Genomic DNA, 24,217 nt, shown 5'->3' with positions numbered 1-24,217 from the left:
TTTAGATTTGTCTCTATTTTCCTTGATCCCAGCCTAGTTGAAACTTTCAAAATATCTTTACAGTAGAGTCTCGCTTATCCAACATAAACAGGCCGGCAGAATACTGGATAAGCAAAAATGTTGGATAATTAGGAGGGATTAAGGAAAAACCTATTAAACATCAAATTACATTATGATTTTACAAATTAAACACCAAAACATCATGTTTTACAACAAATCAACAGAAAAAGCAGTTCAATACACGGTAATATTATGTAGTAATTACTGTATTTGTGAATTTAGCACCAAAACATTACAATGTATTGAAAACATTGACTACAAAAGCATTGACTACTAAAAGGCAGACTGCACTGGATAATACAGAACATTGGATAAGCAAGACTCTACTATATTTACTTATGCAAGGTTTGCCTTCCTGGTTGTTGCATGTGTACATTGTTACCTTTGGGGAATTAAAAAAAACTTGGCTGAAATCTGCTGAACTTGCTTTTTTGTGGTGCAGGAACATATCTCCATTCTTTCATACAATTAATAGGAATAATAATAATTTTAATTCTTACCCTCCTCTCCTTGTAGCTCAAGACAAGGCACAACATAGCTAAAAACACATAATCATGCAGCATTATCTAAAATACACATATTAAAATTCATTTCCGTGAAATACATATATTAGAATAAAGATTAAAAATATAATAAACACAAGATGTGAGTTTAAAATTCATAATTAAAATTGACTGTGTAAGCCTGCTGGAAGAGATAGGGCTTCAATTGTGTTTTATTGGTATTAAATTTCCTGTTAAAATATAATGCCCAGAAGAACATCTATTTTGTTAAATGACCATACGCATCAGAAGAATGATGTCAGCTGGACATCAATCACCAATACTGTCCAAATGTTTCAAAGAGGTAACAACTAGCAAAAAGCAGGTATGAATCCAATGCAAGAAGTCACCACATCTGTTTGTTTTGGACCAACATGGCCATGGCCACTTCAAACCCTATTTCTTTGTGGTTGCTTATTTTTTGAAATACGACTCTGGAGTTTCTAGATTACTTAAAAGGCAAGAGATCAACCTAAATCATTTTCTATTATGTATTACCATCTAGTGGTAAAAATGCAGAATTGTTTCCACCAGGGCTGCATCTAATTAATGGAGGGCCCTTCCACACTGCCCTTTATCCCAGGATCTGTTCCCAGATCAGCCAGGAGTTTGATTATTGGGGGGGGGGGGGCTGAGTCTGAGTGAGAGGGGATCTACCCTAGCAAACCTTTTGTATCATTATCCCAATACCCCCATGCATATGGAATATATTGAGCATGGTGATCAGATCATGATATAAATAAACATAACAGTTTAAATAATAAATGTTATTTATTTACTTTCATTAACAAAATGTTTAGAATACTTTTTGACTTATTTTTTATTTTATAGCAACAGTCTTCTTTTCTTCTCTCCGGCCATTTTGTCAATTACTTTTTCTGGTTTGGGCGCGAAGGCCAGCCGAGCGCATGAGCATGAAGGCTTATTGTGGCTTCTGAATGGTGTGTGGTGCGACGGCATCCTCTTTGGCGCTTGGGCTGTCGGCACACTCCCCTTCCTCTCCTGGCACCGAAGGCTGAAACCAGGGGCACCGAAAAGGAAAGAGAGTGTGCCGAGGGCCCAGGTGTGGACAAAGACGCCACCATGCCACGTAAGTAAGGCCTTCTCGCGGACCACCCTGAGAATTTCGGGGCTTCAGTTCCCCCCCCCCCCCCCCAACTGGCTACATGCCTGTCTCAGATTATCTACTTTAAACTGGAATATATGAGTCCCTACTACCAGATATTCTGGGATAAAGAGATAATCTGGGATCAGATCCTGGGATATAGGGGCAGTGTGGAAGGGCCTGCAGTTCCACACCACTTTGACTGCCTTGGCTCAGTGCTATGGAATCACAAATGCTGCTGTTTTTACAAGGCCTTTAGCTTTCTCTTTCAAAGACTAATGATGATCCACCAAGCTATAACTTCCATGAATCCATAGCATTCAGACGTGGCAGTTAAAGTGGTGTCACTGCATTCATTGTATTGTGCAGATCAGGCATGGGCAAACTTCTGCCCTCCAGGTGTTTTGCATTTCAACTCCCACAATTCCTAACAGCCTACCGTAAGAGTGATTGGTAAGCAGGGCCGGCCGGAGATATTTTTTGATGTGAAGCGGGGGTGCTGAAAAGCGCCCCCGCCACCGGCGCCATGGCCCCGCCCAGCGTGCCCTGGCCCCGCCTCCCACGCTGCGTGGGAGGCGGGGCCAGGGCGAATAGTGAGGGGGGCGGGGCCAGAGTTGGCCCCGCCCCCGCCCAGCGTGCCCTGGCCCCGCCTCCCACGCAGCGTGGGAGGCGGGGCCAGGGCACGCTGGGTGGGGGGGCGGGGCCAGAGTTGGCCCCACCTCCCACGCTACCCCCGCTCGCCCGTCTGGCCTTTTGTAGCAGGCCAGACTTCAGCGGAGGTTCCTCCAGGCCGCAATCACGGCCTGGAGAAACCTCCGCTGAAGTCTGGCCTGCTAGAAATGGCCAGACGGGCGAGCGGGGGTAGCATGGGAGGCGGGGCCAGCTCTGACGCCGCTCCCCCTCCTGCCCAGCGTGCCTTGGCCCTGCCTCCCACGCAACGTGGGAGGCGGGGCCAGGGCACGCTGGGCGGGGGGGCGGGGCCAGAGCTGGCCCCGCCTCCCACGCTACCCCCGCTCGCCCGTCTGGCCTTTTGTAGCAGGCCAGACTTCAGCGGAGGTTCCTCCAGGCCGCAATCGCGGCCTGGAGAAACCTCCGCTGAAGTCTGGCCTGCTAGAAATGGCCAGACGGGCGAGCGGGGGTAGCGTGGGAGGCGGGGCCAGCTCTGACGCCGCTCCCCCCCGCCCAGCGTGCCTTGGCCCTGCCTCCCACGCAACGTGGGAGGCGGGGCCAGGGCACGCTGGGCGGGGGGGCGGGGCCAGAGTTGGCCCCGCCTCCCACGCTACCCCCGCTCGCCCGTCTGGCCTTTTGTAGCAGGCCAGACTTCAGCGGAGGTTCCTCCAGGCCGCAATCGCGGCCTGGAGAAACCTCCGCTGAAGTCTGGCCTGCTAGAAATGGCCAGACGGGCGAGCGGGGGTAGCGTGGGAGGCGGGGCCAGCTCTGACGCCGCTCCCCCCCCCCCCGCCCAGCGTGCCTTGGCCCTGCCTCCCACGCAACGTGGGAGGCGGGGCCAGGGCACGCTGGGCGGGGGGGCGGGGCCAGAGCTGGCCCCGCCTCCCACGCTACCCCCGCTCGCCCGTCTGGCCTTTTGTAGCAGGCCAGACTTCAGCGGAGGTTCCTCCAGGCCGCAATCGCGGCCTGGAGAAACCTCCGCTGAAGTCTGGCCTGCTAGAAATGGCCAGACGGGCGAGCGGGGGTAGCGTGGGAGGCGGGGCCAGCTCTGACGCCGCTCCCCCCCGCCCAGCGTGCCTTGGCCCTGCCTCCCACACAACGTGGGAGGCGGGGCCAGGGCACGCTGGGCGGGGGGGCGGGGCCAGAGTTGGCCCCGCCTCCCACGCTACCCCCGCTCGCCCGTCTGGCCTTTTGTAGCAGGCCAGACTTCAGCGGAGGTTCCTCCAGGCCGCAATCGCGGCCTGGAGAAAACTCCGCTGAAGTCTGGCCTGCTAGAAATGGCCAGACGGGCGAGCGGGGGTAGCGTGGGAGGCGGGGCCAGCTCTGACGCCGCTCCCCCCCGCCCAGCGTGCCTTGGCCCTGCCTCCCACGCAACGTGGGAGGCGGGGCCAGGGCACGCTGGGCGGGGGGGCGGGGCCAGAGTTGGCCCCGCCTCCCACGCTACCCCCGCTCGCCCGTCTGGCCTTTTGTAGCAGGCCAGACTTCAGCGGAGGTTCCTCCAGGCCGCAATCGCGGCCTGGAGAAACCTCCGCTGAAGTCTGGCCTGCTAGAAATGGCCAGACGGGCGAGCGGGGGTAGCGTGGGAGGCGGGGCCAGCTCTGAGGCCGCTCCCCCCCCCCCCGCCCAGCGTGCCTTGGCCCCGCCTCCCACGCTGCGTGGGAGGCAGGGCCAAGGCACGCTGGGCGGGGGGGGGGAGCGGCGTCAGAGCTGGCCCCGCCTCCCACGCTACTCCCGCTCGCCCGTCTGGCCTTTTGTAGCAGGCCAGACTGCAGCGGAGGTCCCTGCAGGCCGCGATTGCGGCCTGCAGGGACCTCCGCTGCAGTCTGGCCAGCTAGGAAAGGCCAGACGGGCCAGGGCGCACTGGGCGGGAGGCGGGGCACCGACAGGGCGGTGCCCCGCCTCCCGCCCAGCCTGACGGCGCCCCCCCGGGCCTGCGCCCGAGGCGGCGGCGTCAGGGGCCTCAATAGTGGGGCCGGCCCTGGTTTTAATTACTGTATTTACAAATTTAGCACCAAAATATCACGATATATTGAAAACATTGACTACCAAAATGGCTTGGATTATCCAGAGGCTTGGATAAGCGAGGCTTGGATTAGTGAGACTCTACTGTAATTACATCCACAGCAAGCTTGTAACTCTATCAAAATAGAGATAAGGTGACTTGGTATGATGTGAATGTTGACTTCTAGCAGGGCCGGTTTAACCTATGAGGCCGGTTAAGCCGCGGCCTCGGGCGCACGCCGCTAGAGGGCGCTGTCGACGCCTCGACAGCGTCCCGTAGCACCACCGCTGCCGCCGCACCGCTCTGCAAAGCGCTGGGCACAGGCGATCTGCAATTTAGGGTGACATGGCCGATCTGAGCTGTGCGCGCTGGGCGGTGCCCCGCCTCCCGCCCACCGTGCCCTGGCCCTGCCTCCCACGCTGCGTGGGAGGCGAGGTCAGGGTGAGTAGCGCGGGAGGCGTGGCCAGGGTTGGCCCCGCGTCCCGCGCTACACACCCTCGCCCGTCTGGCCTTTTCCAGCTGGCCAGACTGCAGCCGAGGTCCCTGGAGGGTTGGCCCCGCCTCCCGCGCTACTAGCCCTGACCCCGCCTCCCATGCTGCGTGGGAGGCGGGGCCAGGGGACGCTGGGCGGGAGGCGGGGCCAGGGCGCGGGAGGCAGGGCCCGCTGGCGCCACGGGAGGCGGGGCCATGTGCCTCCCGCAACACATGGCCATGCCTCCTGCGGCGCTGGCGGGGGGGGGCACTTTTCCCCACCCCCGCTTAATATTTTAAATTTTCTCCGGCCGGCCCTGATTAAAACATAACATTACTGCGTATTGAACTACTTTTTCTGCCAAATTCGTTGTCTAACATGATGTTTTGGTGCTTAATTTGTAAAATCATAACCTAATTTGATGTTTAATAGGCTTTTCCTTAATCTCTCCTTATTATCCAAGATATTCGCTTATCCAAGCTTCTGCTGGCCCGTTTAGCTTGGATAAGTGAGAGTCTACTGTATCTTGATTCCAGGCTTTCAACAAACCTCCTGATAGTCTCCAAAACAAGAGTCACTAGGTGATGCTGTGATTGGGTTGCTGTGTAGTTCATTCAGTCTGAGCTAGTGCTCATCCGTGGTTCTTAGCCAGAGAAATGTGATAACTGGGATTCTATAGGGTTCACTTTTGTGTTCAGTGTTCAATGCTGTAGAAATCACTTATATTAGTGGTTCTCATCCTGTGAGTCCCCAGGTGCTTTGGCCTACAACTCCCAGAAATCCCAGCCAGGTTACCAGCTCTTAGGATTTCTGGGAGTTGAAGGTCAAAACATCTGGGGACCCACAGGTTGCGAACCACTGACTTATATGAAGCAATAGAGGGAGACTCATCAAATGTACAGACTGGAAAGGATACCCCAGAAGGCAGAATCAGGATACAAGATTCCCTCAGCAGTTAGGAGAGCTGGGTCCAAACTACCACATGAATTTCAATAGGAATAAATGCAATGTACTACATTTAAGGAGGGGAAAAATCACATCTACAAATATTGGATGTGTATTTTTCTCATTAGACACGTAGTGCTGGAGCAGAGTTCTGCGGTTACTGTGGACTGCTAAAAGACAAACAAACAAATTCCAGATTTGAACTCTTCCTAGAAGCAAAGGTGAATAAACTGAGGCTGCTGTACTTTGGCTTAACATGAGAAGACATGTCTCACTAGAAAAAGCAATAATGCTTGGTAAAGTGAAGGGCAGGAGGAAGACTGCATTCCTGATGGATAGACTCAATGAAGGAAGCCATGTCCTTGAATACACAAGACGTGAACAGAGCTATTGATCATAGGGTGACTTGCAGATCTCTCATTTATAGGGTTACCATAGGATAAAGTTGACTTGAAGGCAGTTAATAACACAAGAGTCCAGGCTAGTCAGCTAAATGGGCGAATAAGAGTCTAACATTCTTAATTGACCACAAGGTAAACATGAGTCCACAGTGTGATGCATTGGCCAAATCTACATTCTGAAAGTCAAGGATCAAAATCATGTGGTCCTCCATGTATTATAGGATTGTAAACTCAAGCAGCCCCGGTCACGAGGAATGCTGAGAGTTGCAGTCCAAACTACCTGAACAGTCAGATAAATCTCACTCCGTTATATACACCTTCAGATAGATGTGATAACAAGGACTTATGTGTACTAAAATTACATTGCTGGTTAAATGCTGCTTGTATTTCCACAGTAAAAGTTCAGGTTTGTATTCCAACAGGACTATATGCAGAAAGATCTTGAAGACAAGTGGCTGAATTAGGATAGAGCTTACTAAAATTTTGTCCACATTTATTTAAAAAGAGGAACACAAATGGCTGGGAAGCTTCAGTTCTGGCTAGTCTAAGTGAACTGGGCCTTAGGTAGACAACAGCTGCAATAGGCTGCCTCTCAGGAATAGGGTGGACTTGCATGGAAAACATCTGTGTCTTTTAATTTTTTTTGTTCTTTTGTACTTTGTGGATGAAAATTGCTTGTGTGATGAGTGACCCCTTCTTGGCCCCTGCAGAACCCCTGTCCCAAAGTGAAATACTCTAGATCAGCAGTGGGATTCTAGTGTTGTTGTTTTGAGCCCTCCATACATTCCCAGATGGATCTGAAAGACAGCAGTTTATACAGCGATGTAATCATTCCACTGGTGCATTTCAGCCTTCTCTTTTATGTTGTCAGCACTATTACTCTCTCTAATTGTGAAAACAGGTGCTGAATGTCAACAGCCATGTAGCAAAAATAAGGTGATCTTGAAACAGGAGAGAGCTATCAGCATGTTTGGGATTAAACCAAGGTTGTCAGAATTTTGAAATAAAAAAGGGGAGGGGAGCAAAGAGTGCAACATCTTGTGTATGTTCAAATAGGTTCTGACTTATGGCAATCCTAAGGCATCCTATCACATTTCTGGGACTGAGCACATGTGATTCACCCAAAGCCACCCAATGGATTTCCATGGACAAGTGGAGAATCGAGTCCTGGTCTCCAGAGTCAACGTCCAATGCTCAATCCACTAGATCACACTGGTTCTTAAAGCAACACCCCAAAACCAAATAAGAAGTGAGCATACTCAAAGGTTACAGAATGCCAAATGTCTGTTGCAACAGCAGAATGTTAAATGTTATTCGGAATCTCTGAGCAGTTAGACTCAAAAATAACCCTCTCTTCAGGTGATTCCTCTTGTAATATAGCAGAGTGCTAGAAGTATGCTTCACAAACAGCAGAAACCTATGTGTGGTGAGCTGGGATAAGCTTCTGTTCCTTAGGATGGCAAAGGATTGCAGAGTCACAATTATAGGTTCAAAATATTTATTGTGGTAAAAAGAAATACATTCTAGATAGAAAATGTTCTTGGAGCTAACTATCTCACTAAGCTATCTTCTAAGGAGGGTAAAAAATATCTTGGAGAATGGCAAGACCCAAGGAGAAGAAAGTAATGGAGGCTGGCCATGTGGTCAAAGCCTAGGGACAATCAAAATACCAATAGAAATTACCTAATAGTACCTCAAAGAGATCACATTGCTATATCTTCAAATGGGGGAGGAGATAGTAAACAAACATGAAGAGTAGAGACAAGAAAGCTCCTTATAGGAAGGCATGCATGGGAATAGAGAAAGGAATCCCTCATTCTAATTCTGTTTTCTTAGTCTAGCTACTCACTGGGGACTGGAGACTTGTGGAGTTCAGGATGACACCCAGTAAATGTCACAAAACTGGATTGGGAGGGAAAGGTGTCAGAAGAAGGAATGCTCAGAAAGCTGGATCCTGCACTGGGACACTATGTTTTGGTGCAGTTCCCTCCTCATTTCTCTATTAGACCTCATCTGTGAGAGACAGTTCCAGGTGTTTGTAAATGCTTGCTGTGAGTTACGAAATATTTATGCTACGGCAACTTCCAGAAGTTCCTTTTATTCACACTACCCCTTGGTCTGCAGATGGCTTTGGACCTTGCATCTGTAGTGGTTTTGCCTGCAGGACATGGGCACCTTACCACAAATATGTTGTTAATACCCAGATCAGGAAATACTCTGTGTCTGCTTAATCTCAGAAATGACAAATAAAGGACCTACAGATCAGGTAAGGATATCCTTTGGGTTTCACCAGAAACTCAGTAGGGTGCCTGAAGAAAAGCCAAGGAGAGCATCTTTCCTGTAATGTTCATTAACTCCCAATATGCATAACATCCTTCATTATATATAATCCGCCCACCAGACAGTTCACGGGTGCACATCTAAAGCTGAGATTCAAGGTCTCCCAGAGATGTCAGCCCCTTCCAGGGGAAAGGGAAACTAAGCAATACAGGAAATATAATATTAAAATTATAATTTCCTGCTTGGTGTTTTTTTCTTTCCCCTTCTGACATCCAAGAGCTGGAGAGTACAGAAGAGGGACATCATTATGAAAGATATTCTGAGTTCTTCCAAGGATGCTTCTCCCACCCTGCTCCAAACATGAAAAACCCCCAGTGCCTTGCAATCGTATTCAACCCCACTACCCCCTCTGAGTTTCCTCATGTTTTTGTGTTATATTTTAGAATTAAAAGCTTATGTACCCAAGATAATGTTGCAGTCACACAGATGTTAAATTCAATGAGGCACTTAGTAGTTGTCAAACTATTTTGCACCTTCACAGTATTGAATCTTGTGTACATTAAATTGTAACAATGACAATTAAATCTATACCAATTCCAGTTTGTAATGGCAAACAAAAAATCAAAGGGTGTGTATGTGAGAATATTTCTGCAAAGGCAACAATCATTCTTGCAGGAGAATGGCCTTTGTCGGAGCAACTGCAGTGTCAATAATAAGTTATTACTACTTGCCTTACAACTGGATACAAGATTAGAGAATTACTGTTTCTCTAATTTGTTTAGCTGAGAGTTAAATATGTTTCCTTCATTGTTCCTGATTTCTTCAGAGATTTCAGAGAAGAGATTTATTCAGTGATTTTGGATGGTTTTTCTACTGGTTTTAGTGATGGTGATTACTTAGGCTTAATTTGGTGGTGGAGATTTAAATGTATCATCTTTGTATACAAGAACAAATTGTTGTAGTTTATATTGTGTGAGTATTCTGGTATTCATGTTTTCTGCACAACTTTCACGTACCTCTGAACAACTTTCATGTTTTTTTAACCAGGGGTAAAGGACAGATGTTGGCATGGTTGTAAACAAAGTGGTGTTTTTAATCATATGACATGGGAATATAATAGTGTACAGGCCTACTGGAGAATGATTGAAGGAGAAATTAATAAAATGCTAAATCTTCAAATAATAATAGCCAATAGAAATGTATTACATGCAAGGATGCCAGGAGTGTGTAATGTACAAAAGGAAAGAGTGGTTGACAAATGAATAGTGTGTGCACAATTTTAGTGGGGAGTTGGAAAGATAAAACAAAGTGGACTCTGACAAATTGGTATAATTATATAGTAAATATAAACTATTTTGACAATAAACTATTTTGACTTAGTAAATATGTTAAATGTGGAAATAACAAAATATAAATTGAACAATATAGACAGAACAGAAAATGTTACAATAATTAAGAGTATGTGGGATCCAGTTAGGAATTATCTAGAGAATGTATTAAGATGTGGAATGGAAAAACTGAGATTAAGACTATTTCAAATGTAATTTCTGTAATTTATTGTATAAATTGTACATCCAGGGAGAGGGGTGGAATGTGGGAGCGGGGTAAAATATTAAAATAAAAAAATAAATTAAAAATGTTTTCTGCACAGGAAACAGTGCGTGTTTTTCAACAAAATAAACATAAAACACAAATGCAGTAGAGTCTCACTTATCCAGCATTCGCTTATCCAACGTTCTGGATTATCCAATGCATTTTTGTAGTCAATGTTTTCAATACTTCATGATATTTTGGCGCTAAATTCGTGAATACAGTAATTACTACGTAGCATTACTGCATATTGAACTACTTTTTCTGTCAAATTTGTTGTATAACATGATGTTTTGGTGCTTAATTTGTAAAATTATAACCTAATTTGATGTTTAATAGGCTTCTCCTTAATCTCTCCTTGTTATTCAACATATTCGCTTATCCAACATTCTGCCAGCCCATTTATGTTGGATAAGTGAGACTCTACTGTATAAGGAAAAAACTGCATGGAAATCTTTTTGATTCACTATTATTTCCAACGTATTTACCAGCAGTGTGATGATTCAGAAACCAAAAGGACTGTATGACAGACACTATAACTATCTTGTGGGTGAAATCTCCAGAACAGTGACTGCAGACAAAGCCAGAGAAAGATACACAAGAAGCCACCCTCTAGTCCTGTTTTCATGTCTAGACAAGCAAGTCCTCTTCCAGACTTCCATCTGACCTTCAGCTGACTTTAGTCATACAGCTTGGTTGGATATTAATTTAATTACTAAGTCCCCTGTGCTCCCCATGGATATTGGTCCATCTGGAGAGTCTTTCATTGTTGAGAAATTAACTCTTGGCAGTTTTGTCTATGGCTCCTGTAGAATTTATGGGATCAAGACTCAAACTGATGCTTTTTCATGCCTGGGTTGGTCTGTAGTGGGAAAACCATGAAAAACAACAAAAGAGTCAGCAAATTATGTGAGAATATTGTGACCTTTTATTTGATGTACAGGTTGGAAAAGTTACTTTTTGAGGATCACAGCTCTGAGGATTCCCAGCCAACATGGCCTCATGATGTCTGGGAATTCTGGCAGTTAAGATCCCCCCCCAAGGTAACTTTTCAAACTTCCAATTTTATGGTCCCCCCACTAATTCTGCTCATTTGTAGTAGAACTGGCAACCTTTCAGTTGTCAAGGCCTCTCCTCCCTCCTGATCATTCTCAAAAGCACCCTGGGAGCATCCTAGGAGCCTTCCTGTCAGTCAGCAATTGTGGTGGATGCTTCCAGTGTATTCAAACAAAATTATTTGTGTTTCTCAGATGGAAGCACATCTGTTGGAGATAGAGATAGCACATATCTCTAAAATCAGCAATCATTGCAGTTAGTGTTTAAAAAGAGCATTATAAACAGGATATGATTTACTCGAGTGTGTAGCCACTTGTTCCAGGAAAACAGCCTGTGGGCAAAGATACTAAACAGCCCTAGAGCAATTGCCAGGGAAAATAAACAGCTGTCAAATGTGCAAATCCCACTTCAGCACTACTCCATCACCTCTAGAGATATCCACCTTTATCTATAACTAATTATCTGGTCTTTTTTCCTTTTTTCCAATGGCAGGCAGCAATAGAAGCGAGGAGCGCTTCTATTAATCAAGGAGCGAGGAGGGCTTTTAACATTGAGGAAGCACTAGTTTCTAGACAATACAAAGGGGAGAGATGTTCTCTCCATCAGCCTCTCCTAGCCTTTTGTCCTTCCTTTCCTTCTTCATGGAATTAAGTAAAACTTTGTGAGGTTGTTGAACTGGGATTGTGGAAAGATAAGAGAGCCAAGTTCTTCCTAGTTGCTACAAAAAGAGACAGACAGAAAGGAAGAAAGCCGAGTAGAGGCAAAAGAAGACAGGGCATGGCAAGGCAATAGCAGTTTGGAGAAGGAAAAGCACTGGAAGAAGGTGATGATGGGGATCCAGGTGGTGACACAAATTTGTTGCCATCTGGCTTTCTTTGAAGCAACTGAGACAATTTGGCTAACAAACTGATTGCCTTAGGGTTGAGTGGTAGCAGGATTATTCTCAATGCCCCCCACGTCTTGAAGTACATAGGTGTAATGCAGTGGTTCACAACCTGTGATCCGTAGATCACCAGTGGCCCCCAAGAAATAAAATATGCTCCGCGATCTCACCATTACTACACAGTTGCAACGAGAGTGACTTATAGTGCCGAGGAAATGGGGATGTTGGGAGGGGAGAGGCTGACTACCCACGAATGGCATGACAACAAGCCTCTCCCCCCCCCCCCCAAGCGGGCCCATTCCATGTGGCGCCTGGAAGCGGGCCTTGGTGTCTTTGTTTTTAGGCCTGTTCCTGGGGTAATTTGGGGTGCTGATTCAGAAAACTGCATTGGATAGACCACATCAGCTCTAAATTATTAAATATGGTTTCTGTGGGTGAGCAGATGGCAACTACTGGATGGCATATGTTCTGTATCAGAAACTAGAGCTGATGTGGGCTATCCAATGAGATTTTTTGAATCAGCACCCCAGATAACCAAACCAAATCTAAAGTTGACCAAAAACTGATTCGTAACCTTTTGATACTAATGTCGGAGAGTGATCCCTGGTCAAAGTGTTTCCTGGTCGAAGTGTTTCCTGGTGATGTAGTCCCTTATCAAAAAAATGTTGGGAACCACTGGTTTAATGTGTGAAAGGGACTATATATACAGGGGGCTCTTGGCATCCATTAGGGTTTGTTTCTCTGCACCTCTTTGGATACCTACATTTGTGGATGCTCAAGTTCCATTAGATAATGCATAGTACATCTGGAAAAAGGTGAGATAAAAATAAAGTGAGTAAATAAATTAAAAACTAGAATGCCTGTTATATAAAATGCCATAAAATGGATTAAAATATTTTTAAGCCATGGAGTTTGCTTAACTCATGTATATAGATGATCAGTTGCATATAAAATGTGCCTGTGCAGCTCTGAATACCAACAAGCCTGTGGTGGCTGGTGAGTGGTGACATCTATGTTAGTGGGATGGTGCATCTGCTCAAGGTGTTAGTCTGATGTTCATAGTATGTCTCTATGGTGCTGAATCATATTCCTCAAATAGGTTCACTAACCTGGTCAGGCCCTTTAAGAGAAAACTCTTTTAAAACCTGGAGCAGAATCACTGCCCCACTCACACAGGGGCCACCAATTGCCATTGATGCTGATGTAGTCCCCGAGTGAAAATGGAACAAGCTTAGTTATGCATAACTCAATCTACACCTAGAAATTTAGGAAGAGATGTCCATCTTCAGTATCCTATTTTATTACTGTCCCCATGAGGAATCCCGTAAATCAGTGGTTCTCAACCTGTGAGTTCCCAGATGTTTTGGACTACAACTCCCAGAAACCCCAGCCAGTTAACCAGCCATTAGGATTTCTGGGGGTTGAAGGCCAAAACATCTGGGGACCCACAGGTTGAGAACCACTGCTGTAGATGATTCCTATTTCTTTAGAGTGGACAAGATCCTTTAATGACAACACATTATCGTTGGCTCTTTGTTGGTGGTGGGACTGGGTGAACAGAAATTTCACAAACTTGATTGATTTCTGACACTTTTCTCTGCTGACCCACAAACACATGCCTTGATACTTATACTTTGACTGCATCTTTTGTGCCATTTTAACCAGGTTTATGAGATCTTTGTTTGTTGCACTGATAGAGAAAGAACCGAGAACACAAGGAAGAGACAGAACAAATGCATATGGATCCTTTCTATTGGCAACTTAATCAGTTATCCTAAATTGCTGGAGATATGTGCTTGGAATTCAGGAGATACCAATGCTGGTTGTTCTTTTCTGGATATTAAAGCCTTTGCAACCTTTTACTACGTGGTCATTGATTCACCCACAGCTTGAATTTCATTTTTTTCATCAACTTATTATTTCCCTCCACCTGCTTAAACAACCGTCCTCCAGCAGCTCTGTAAAGAGACCACACTGACACTGCTATCAGTTTGAGAGCATCCATCTTTTATATGAAAGGTACTGGATGTTTGTGTGCCTTCGGGTGTGTCAATATTTACTAATGAATCTCCACATTTGTACAGGTGGAAGTGAGGGCTTAGCCACTTTTGTACTTCATGTTTCCATTACATAGTGTTAAAATTAAGAGGTGAAGATTGACCAGGTTTCTCAAATAAATGAAGAAAGAGTAGTAAATGAAGATGAAATACTTCAGAGGGTGGGAGTGAACCAGGCAAGAAAACCTCCAAAGGTGGGGAGGAAAAAGATATCCCTTTTCAAATATCAGTAAGAGCTAGCAGCGTGGTGTAGCAGTTTGAGAACTGGCTAAATTTCCATATGCCAGGTAGCTGGATCTTAATTAAGAGATAAAAGCATTTAATAATGATAATAATGATAATAACAATAATGATGATGATGATGATGATGATGATGAAGTAGAAAGTCAAATTTAGAATGCAGATCAAACAATTGGGGATCTCATTCTCTAGTCTTCTCTCTCATTCTCCCTCTTTGACACCTGCTTCAAATTGCCTACATTTAACAAGAGCTTCAAAAATTACTTTAAAATAATTATTTTAAGACCAAAAGCAATTAGTTGCTATTTTAAAGAAGTAATTTCTTTCTCATTTCTCAAAGTTAGTTCAATCACTAAAAAGCTACAAGCTGTAGTTCGAAACAAATTAGGTCAGACACTTTGGATGGATGGCAATGTATAAAGCTCTGCCAGCATGACTATGGCAATGGCTCAAGGAACCCATGGGACTCAAAGCAGCTAACAACATGTAGACAAAACATTCATAAAAATAAACATATTCAACAGATCAAAACATATAAAATCATAGTAATTGAGAAATGCTCCAAAAGAACTTACATAGGCATAACTGGGGGTTATGTCAGTAAAAAATTAACAGATTTGGGGCATTGTCTAGTCATCCATCTCATCACCTTAGAATTCACAAAGAGCAAAAGATTCAGAGTAAACCCACACTTGAACCATGACATATTTCTCCTCTACATTTTAGTGAATAGTAATAATAATAATAATAATACTGGGAGGTATATCAACATCTTACAGATATCTGACATAGCTTTTGCTGTCACCTGATAAGTTCACTTCAGAAGTAACTAAATGTGGAATAAATCAGTCTGTTTTTAATCATGTGCATAGGGATGTGAGATTGGAAGGAGTATTCAAATATCTTAACATCTGAATCTGGGAAGCTGTCCTGCCTATGGTGAGCGCTACCTGAATTCCTAATATAAATGTTTTTCCATTAGTTAATTTTGCTTCTTTTAGTTCAATTAATGATTTACTGCACCTTGGTAGATGAACAGTTCATACTTTTAAATATACTACAGTAGAGTCTCACCGGCAGAATGTCAAAATGTTGGATAATGAGGGATTAAGGAAAAGCCTATTAAATGTCAAATTACATTATGATTTTACAAATTAAGCACCAAAACATCATGTTTTACAACAAGACTGCCACTTGTTTGGGAGCGTGGCTGCACTTGTGTTGTTGGGCAAGTTGGCCCGCTGTGCATTGCTGCTTAGAGAAACAGCTGTGGATCCAGGCGGGAGGCAGAATGCATTGGATAATACACAATGTTGGATGAGAAAAGGTTGGATAAGAGAGACTCTGCTGTATGTAATATTAGTGTAAAAGCTGAACCAAAAATAATTCAGCAATGAAATCTCACATGGAAAGCAAATTGTAGTAAAGGAATGATGTTTTTGGCCTGTTATATGCTTTTTTGCAATACTAAGAACATAAGAGAATCTCATTATTTTGGCTGTGAAAGCTATGTGACAGAAAAAAGTTCTCCAAAGGCTATTTTCCATATTCAAAACACAGAAATAGCAATTAGCATGGTATAATGGTTTGAGCATTGGACTATGACTCCGAACAACTTAGCCATCAAAACCCACTGGGTAGTTTTGGGCAAGTCACACTTTCTGAGCCTCAGAGGAAGGAAATGATAACCCACCCTCTGAACAAATCTTGCCAAGAAAATCCTGTGGTAGCTTCACTTTAGGGGCACCAGAAGTTGGACATAAGTTGAAGGGGCACAGCAACAACCACAATAATTGTGGGCTATCCCACTAGATGAGGATACTGTGCAGGAAGATTTGGCATAGGAGAAATTCAGATGAGTGTTGTTATTTTTTTCTCCTCTGGGACTATTGTCACAGTGTGTTTGGCATTCCAGATGACGCACATGATATCCTATAGTGGCTTGGGGTGTTTCTTGTTCTCTTCTGGTTTTTGTTTTCCACATTATAAATAATCCAGCAGGGAATTTGTTACAGAACAGTCCGATCCGTTTTTTCAGGTATTCACCACATGTTGTGCTCTTGGCGCATGTGTGTGCATGCAAATGTGATGGGTAATGTGGATAATGACCATTTGATTGTGGGTGGATCTCTCTTCTCTTCCCTCGCTCTCCTCGCCTTTTTGATCCTTGGTTTCTCTCCAACTGTAGCATCCTCTGCTGCTGAATGAATGGCTGTGTTTAGTAATATGAAATGCAGTCCTTTCTCCCCTGTACACTTTTCAGGGTTCTCACCTAGTTCTTCATATGGTTTCCTATCACCACTATTTGGATTTTATCTCCTTTACATTCTATACTTAACTATAAAGGGCCTATATATGCATTGGCCAAGTGGTCTCACTGTCCTTTTTCCCTTTGGGAAAGGGGCAAGTCTCTTTAATTACAGCAGCATGAAAATTAACCAGATTGCCATAGCTTCTGAGCACTTCATAATTTCAGCCCCAAATCTTTGCCATGCCAGCATGGTGCTCTCCCACTTTTCTCCAAGACAGATCTCCCAGACATGACTGCTTCCATCTGTAAGCTACTATGTTTGAAAGTTTAATGTGTGGCATTTTGTAATTTGTTTTACCATATTACCCACTTTACCTTTGATGTTGTGCCTTTGTTTATTGTATTTTCCCACTGGTTGAAAAACTAAAGAGGCCTCCCAAAAGTCACAAGAGCTCATGAGGCAAGAAAAGGGAGGCATTTGTTTAGGAAAAGTACTATTTCTCAACAAACATTTATTGGGACTCACATGATTACAAGGGCATTAAAAGCATTTCCAGTAGACACCACAAGAGATTTGAAGTATAACAGATAATGAGGAGAAAATGATTTTCAAATACAAGTGAAACAGATTGTGAAAATGACATCAATTTGGATTTCCACATAGATCCAGCTGCTTTGTTGATAAGCATCCAAAAGAGAATTGACATATGCAGCCACAGGCGATGACACAGTATAATTCTGCCATCTGAGTCAGTGAAACACGTAGAATATTACTTTGTTTTTCTGTAACCATTTCTGTAAGGTGGCTGTTCAGCTTATGTTCGGTGCTGCACTTACATTTGATACGATCCAAAAGAAATGTCTTGAGAGATTTTTTTCAGAGCTTTTTTTTTTTTTTAGTTCAGGCAGATGGGATCAGAGTCATTTCGGAATAAAATTACTTGGCTGAAATATCTGTGTATTTTGGAGAGAAATAGAGGAATATTTTCACAGAAGACAGTCAATGGGGTGAAACAATAAACACAATTCCTCTGGGGATCAGATTTTTGGCCCTTAACAGTTTATAGGCCAGCATGAGATTTCTAGAGATGATTAGGAGATCACTATTAAAAGGTACTGCTGTGAAGACAAGCAGAACTTCAGCACAGATTGTCCCTTGTCTTGGTGCTGATGCTTGTTCCTGGAACGGAGATGGTCCCTTGACCTCTGAAGTACCTGCGTGCATGAGCCAGACATAGCAGCTGTGTGACCTTTGGCTGCTGGATTCCCTCATTCAAGACTGCGACTCTTCCAGATCCTTCTCTTGAACCTGGTTCCTTAGCTAACTCCAGTCTGAGAATTGTTTTATTCCTGCGCAAAGCTTGAAAAAGTTGCTTTTCTGACTACAAGGCATGTTAATAGGCATTGAAGCTTTGGTGACCGTCCCTATTGCACGATGCCACATGCCTCCCCCTGCCAGTCTGCCTTCTCCCTGTGATTATCCCGGCCTTTCTTATTAACGAGGAAAACCAGTCAATAACTTCCAATCTTGCAATGTTCCTGTCACCTACCTTGATGCGATGTGTGCTGGAAAGCCAGCAGTAAAGTGATATTGGGGTGGGATTCTTCTCCTGTCTCACTCTCTTCCCTTCCCTTAATTATTCCTATGCTGGCTGTTTTCTGTTTATTTTCTTTTTAACAATTATATTTGCTTTCCTCCTTAAAGCCAAAATTGCTGTTAAAAAAAATAAAATGAAAAATCATGGGACAGAAATGTGGGAAGGTAGGATCACAAGTGTATGTGGAATTATGTCCATGGAACCATACATCTCTGAATTGGCACAAATGCACAAATGAGCAGAGGTACAATATTGAATGTGTGTATCTTAGTTTTTTGTGTGTGTCAGGAGCGACTTGAGAAAGTACAAGTGACTTCTGGTGTGAGAGAATTGGCCATCTGCAAGAACGTTGCCATGGGGATGCCTGGGTGTTTTGCCATCCTGTGGGAGGCTTCTCTCATGTCTGTGCACGGGGAGCTGGAGCTGACAGATGGGAGCTCACCTCACTCCCCAGATTTGAACAGCCAACCTTTTGTTCAGCAGTCTTGCTGGCACAAGGGTTTGACCCACTGCACCATCAGAGGCTCAGCTCATCTTGATATGTATCCACTATCAATAGTAGTAGCATTCAAGTATAATAACAGGTTTGTGTAATAAAGTCTGTATGGCCTTTCTGCGGGTTATAGTATAAAAAGTAGTTTTTCTAACCTCTCTTCCTATAAAGCACAGAAAGCAATACTTTTTCTAAGAGGTGGGTCTATATTCTAGACCAAAGTTAGTTGGACTGATTCCTTCCCTTCCAAGAAACCTAGAGATCTGTGGCTTTGTCAAGGGATTAGACAATTCTCACCACACTAAAAAAACAAAAACCTGCTCTTCCTACTGTTTGCCTGGGAAACAGCCTCAAACCAGTTTTGAAAAACAGTGTCAGTGCACAGTTCTATTCTCAATGGTATTTTAAAGAAATTTATTAGCTTTATATCCCATCTTTCTGCCGGACTGGGATCCATTGTGACTTCCAACATCATTTAAAAAAGCAAATGCCATTGAAAACAATAAATTAGACATGCCAAAATTTAAACACAGATAGAATGATAGTTTTAAAAAGCTAAAAGCTTTGTCAACTGAAAACAGTGTATGTGTAACCAAGAGATAAAAACTGTTATTCCTCATTCTCCTTGGCTCCGCTCTGCTCCACTCCACTCAGAGCTCTCTCCATCCAGACTTCAACTGACCTATAAAGTTTCACAATGCAATCGTATACATGTTTACTCGGATTTAAGCAGAGCTTGGAAACATTATGGCTCCCAGAATTCCTTATCTACTGGGCAATTGTGCGAGTTTCACCTCCCAAAAAGTAACTTTTGAAATTAAGCTTGATTTGTACTTTTTACAGTTAAGGGTACATAGAATACTAGTCTTGCCCACTTATAATTACTACCAGTCTTCTTCCAAATCGTGCTAGGAAACTCGTGGTTTTGTGTTGTCGGGCTTCAGGTCTAAAAAAATGCATTACTGTTGCTTATCTTTCCCTTCCTACTTGTACATAGGCAAGATTTTTATTTTTAGCTTTCTTTTTTACTCTTAAAAATATGTCAGATTCAAGTCCGCTCTATCCTCTGCCTCCTAGGAATGTACTTTTTCTTGCATCCTCCCATGCCTATTCACACATTTTTGATGGATTGAAAGAAACCCCTTCAAAAATAATTCCTGCAAATTCTGTAAAGATTTGCAAATTTATTCTGTAATTTAAATGTTTTGGGATATGAGATTTGCCGAACTATTCTTATTTTCCGAATGCTGAGTGAACAATGTATTTGCTGTAATTCCATTTCAGGTGCAAGAGGGCAGTATTTACTTAGTTTTCCCATCCACATTGAGATCATTCCTAAGACATTCTGTCCTTCTCTGAATTTCCTAACTGCTGCTGTCGCGGCCACTCTTTCTAAACCTTTTAATTTACTATCTCCCCATCACCACAATGAAACATTCAGTCCATATAAATCGTCTGTTTAACACGTTGCACATCTGTTCACCGTACATAGGGAATAAGAGATGGCTCCCGTCTGGCCAGCCCAGATGTTTTATAAGGTTAATGACCTGGAGTAATAGAGAACTATGAAGATCGAGCAGATATATATATAATATAAAATGATCTATTTTTCGGATATAAAAGAGAAAACCACCTCACTCCTGCTGTCCTCCCCCAGGATCCTGATGAATTAAATCATTGTTTAATTGGAACAATGGAAAAAGAAGAGAAAAGAAGCAATGTCATCATTATGTCAATGATTTGTTTCATCCCCAAAGGGAAATGTTTTTTAAAAAAATCACAAATGGATATCTCTTTTCCTTTTAGAAGCAGAGCTTGTTTTCAAATTATAATTCCCAGAATCCTTTAGGTCACATGACCACAAACTGGGAGCTATACGTCTGAGGTTGGGCTTCTGGAAGTTGTTGTGTAAACAAAAACTAACTTTTGGAGCCTCTTTTCAATGTGAATGCCTGAATTTTGCATGAAAAATATGATCTGCTTTGCATTTTTATGAGAACGAAGGATACAGGAATCTAGGAATGTTTACATGGCAGGATTAATAGGTTACCGGCAGCTAGACATCTGTCAAGGTTATCACTGATTTGAGCAATCATCAGCTTAGTGAATTTGAATACAGTTAAGCAATTGCAATTATATCAACAGAAATGTCTCCCTGAGAAAGTTTCATCATAAGCAATCCCTCAAGGCCAAGTTTTCCAGAAGTAGAGTATTGGCGATGGGTCCATAAATGACTGTAGATACCTATTCTTGATTGGTGTGGTCTATCACAAGAACGTCTGTTACCCTGAGAAACTATATGAGTACCCCTGCTGCAAGAAGGCACAAAGTAGGCAACTGCTTCTTAAGATCTCTGAAGTAGTGAGCCGCCAGGGATCAGTATCACATTTATGCCATATCTATTAGTATAATCACTAGAAACTTTATTGTGGATTGGCAGCCAATGTCTTGTGGGCTGGTGCTAGGCCACGGAACTGAAGTAACAGAAGAACAGCTGATGAAGATCAGTGAAATAGTAGAAATGGACAAATACTCGTTAAAGAGAAATTTTTGGCCCCATCTACATTGGCATATAACCCAGTTTCTGAATCCAGATTATCTGCTTTGAACTGGATTATATGGCAGTGTAGATCTAGCCTTTGACTAACTAAGGAAGTTTGAGATCTGTGTATTGCTTTTTCACAACAATAAGTACTATTATTAATTTTGGTTGTTTATTCGTTCAGTTGCTTCCGACTCTAACCCACGCCAGAGCACCCTGTTGGCCACCGCCACTCCCAACTCCTTCAAGGTCAAGCCAGTCACTTCAAAGATAACATCTATCCATCTTGCCCTTGGTTAACCCTTTTTCGGCCCATTTATTAATTTTGGTATTCATGAATTAGTAAAGTGTTATTTTAAGTAGAAGTGTGACTGCATTATTTGTAAACAGAAATTGAATGAAGGGTCTGTAGTTTTTATAGTTGCAGACTGCAAGTTGCTTCTCGTGTGAGAGAATTAGCCATCTACAAAGACACCCTTGAGCTTTGCTACTCTGCTGCTGAATATGCATGCTCAGTGTGGAATACATCTCACTTTGTTAAAACAGTAGATTTGGCCCTTAATGAGACATGCTGCATTATCACAGGATGTCTACGCCCTACACCGCCCTACTGTTTAGTTGGTATTGGGAAGAAGCAGCCTGTAATGTAAGGACCAATCTCCGGCCCATCCTCTGTTCAGATATCAGCTAGCAAGCCTACACCCTAAATCAAGAAAGAGCTTCCTAAGATCCACAGAGATACTCGCAGGAACACTTCACCAAGCGAGAGTTCAAAAGTGGCCAGTTAAAACCTGGAACCTCAATCAATGGCTGAGATCAGATGAGAGACTTGTTTTCAAATGATAATTCCCAGACTTGGAAGGCGCTGAACAGACTGCGCTCTGGCACCTCAAGGTGCATAACCAATCTTCAGAAATGAGGCTATAAAGTGGAGTCCACGACATGCGAGTGTGGAGAAAAGCAAACCACAGATCACCTACTACAATGCCGTCTCAGCCCTGCCACAAGCACAATGGAGGACCTTCTCACAGTGACACCTGAGGCACTCTAAGTTTCTGGTCAAAGGAAAACTAGTATAATGCCAAGTTTTTAACTTTGTTAAATACATTATAACTGTATCTTCAATTTGCTTCTCACACGATAAATACATAAATAATTGTTATAGTTGTTTAGATCCAGTGTACAGCAGGGCTTCTTAAAAATTGCTATGTGAGCCCAGGTATATAGGTATATAAAACAGATATAAAACCCAAACATTTACCGATAATGAATCCGCATTTGAAAGACTTGCTAAACAGGCTGGTTTTGCTTATGAAGGACAGCTGAAGCATCTTTTGCAGAATCCACTGTAAACTCTGCACAACAGATTCATTCGTATAAAACAGTCAGTAGGTTCAGAAAGTGTTTACTGTTGTCAAACTTTTCAGAACCCCCCCCCCCCCCCCAAACATATTGAGGTAAGGGGACCCATTTGGGGTTGGGACACACAGTTTAAAAAGCAGTGGTGTATAGAATGTATCTGTGTAGTCTTGATATCGACACAGATATTGAAAGTATCCGTTTGTGTGTTTTGTTTTGTGTTTTTCCTAAGCAACACTTTAAAAAAAACTCATGAGTAACTAATATAGAGAACACATTTCTTGACTAAAGTCAAGTGGTGTTTATTCTTTAAGGGCACAATACATTTGGAGAACCTGGTAAAGGTACCTTTGGAATTGTAGACCATGAAAAAAAAAACTTTTCAGAGCAGTTCACTCACTCTGGAATACATAGCAGTGACAATTTTGAGCAGTCTTTGGCATGTCGCAGATGTTCTGTTCCAAGCAATCCCTCATATTCATCCAGTGTTACCAGAGAAACAGCTTTGTTCTTGTTGTAAAGACGGGTTGAGAAATGTGTGGCCCTCCAGATGTTGGGCTGCCATCCCAACATCCTTCATCATCAACTGTGGTGGCTAAGGCTGCAGGGAGGTGCAGTCCAACATCTGGAAGACACCAAGTTGCCCACCCATGGGCTAAAATAATTTATGAGGAATTGAACTATATAGGTTTCAACAGCCTCTCCTCTTTTAAATCTGCAATTGTGTTGTAGCTATCTTGCGGCCAAACCCCAAATAAAGTTGTTTTTTCCATGTTGCACTGCCAGCTCATGCAATTTCTCTACTTTCCCGGTCAAGAAATGGTTGTCCAAGCACCTTAAATGTCAAACTCTCAGGCACAGCTGTCTTATCTTGAGTTACAGGCATTGTAAGCAGATGCAATTCTCTGCAGTATAATTTGTGGATCAAACTGAGGGGTATCTGCCCACAAGATGCTAGCAGGAGTTGCTCCCTGTTGTCAATCCACAAGCCATCTGTAGAGAGAATAGGATTACATGGAATTTGTGGGTCATAATGATTTTCCCATCTTTCCCTCAATTGCAAGGCCATTACAAATTGCTTTGCAATTGAGACATCGTTTGCCACTTTGATTCTTGAGCCAATCAGGACATGTTTTGGGAAGGAGGTCAAGAAAAATATCACGTTCTTCTGGGCATGTCGCTAAGACCACATTTTTAGAAGGCCTATTTTTGTAACTAAGATTCCTTGAACTATATAAATTCTCTCACCACATCTGCCTTTTGAATCCTTTTCTGAACATGTTTTAGAATCACAGTAGCTCATGTGCTGAATAAAGGGGAAGGATACATTCAGAGGTGGTCCAACCGCCAGGCGAGGGAAGCATCTGCCTGTGGCGCCATCGTCCCCGGGGAAAAAAAATCCACCACCAGTGAATGAGTTAACGGTGACTATTCTGTGAGGAACAGCAAAAATACCAATTACGCCACCCCAAAAATGGGGATGTAACTATTATGCGGTGGCAACTACTATGTGAGGAAATACGGTGGGGGGGGGGGGGGGGAGGGGGAGGAAAAAAACCCCTCCCTATAACCCTTATCAAAACGTAGAAAAATATCTAAGAAACCACAACTGATTCGAGATTGCAATACAGATAGAGTTAATAAATACCTTCAGTACTGAGGACACTGAAAC

The sequence above is a fragment of the Anolis carolinensis genome, chromosome 1 (assembly GCF_035594765.1).
Source record: "Anolis carolinensis isolate JA03-04 chromosome 1, rAnoCar3.1.pri, whole genome shotgun sequence".
Taxonomy (NCBI): domain Eukaryota; kingdom Metazoa; phylum Chordata; class Lepidosauria; order Squamata; family Dactyloidae; genus Anolis; species Anolis carolinensis.
This window is presented reverse-complemented; position numbering follows the sequence as displayed.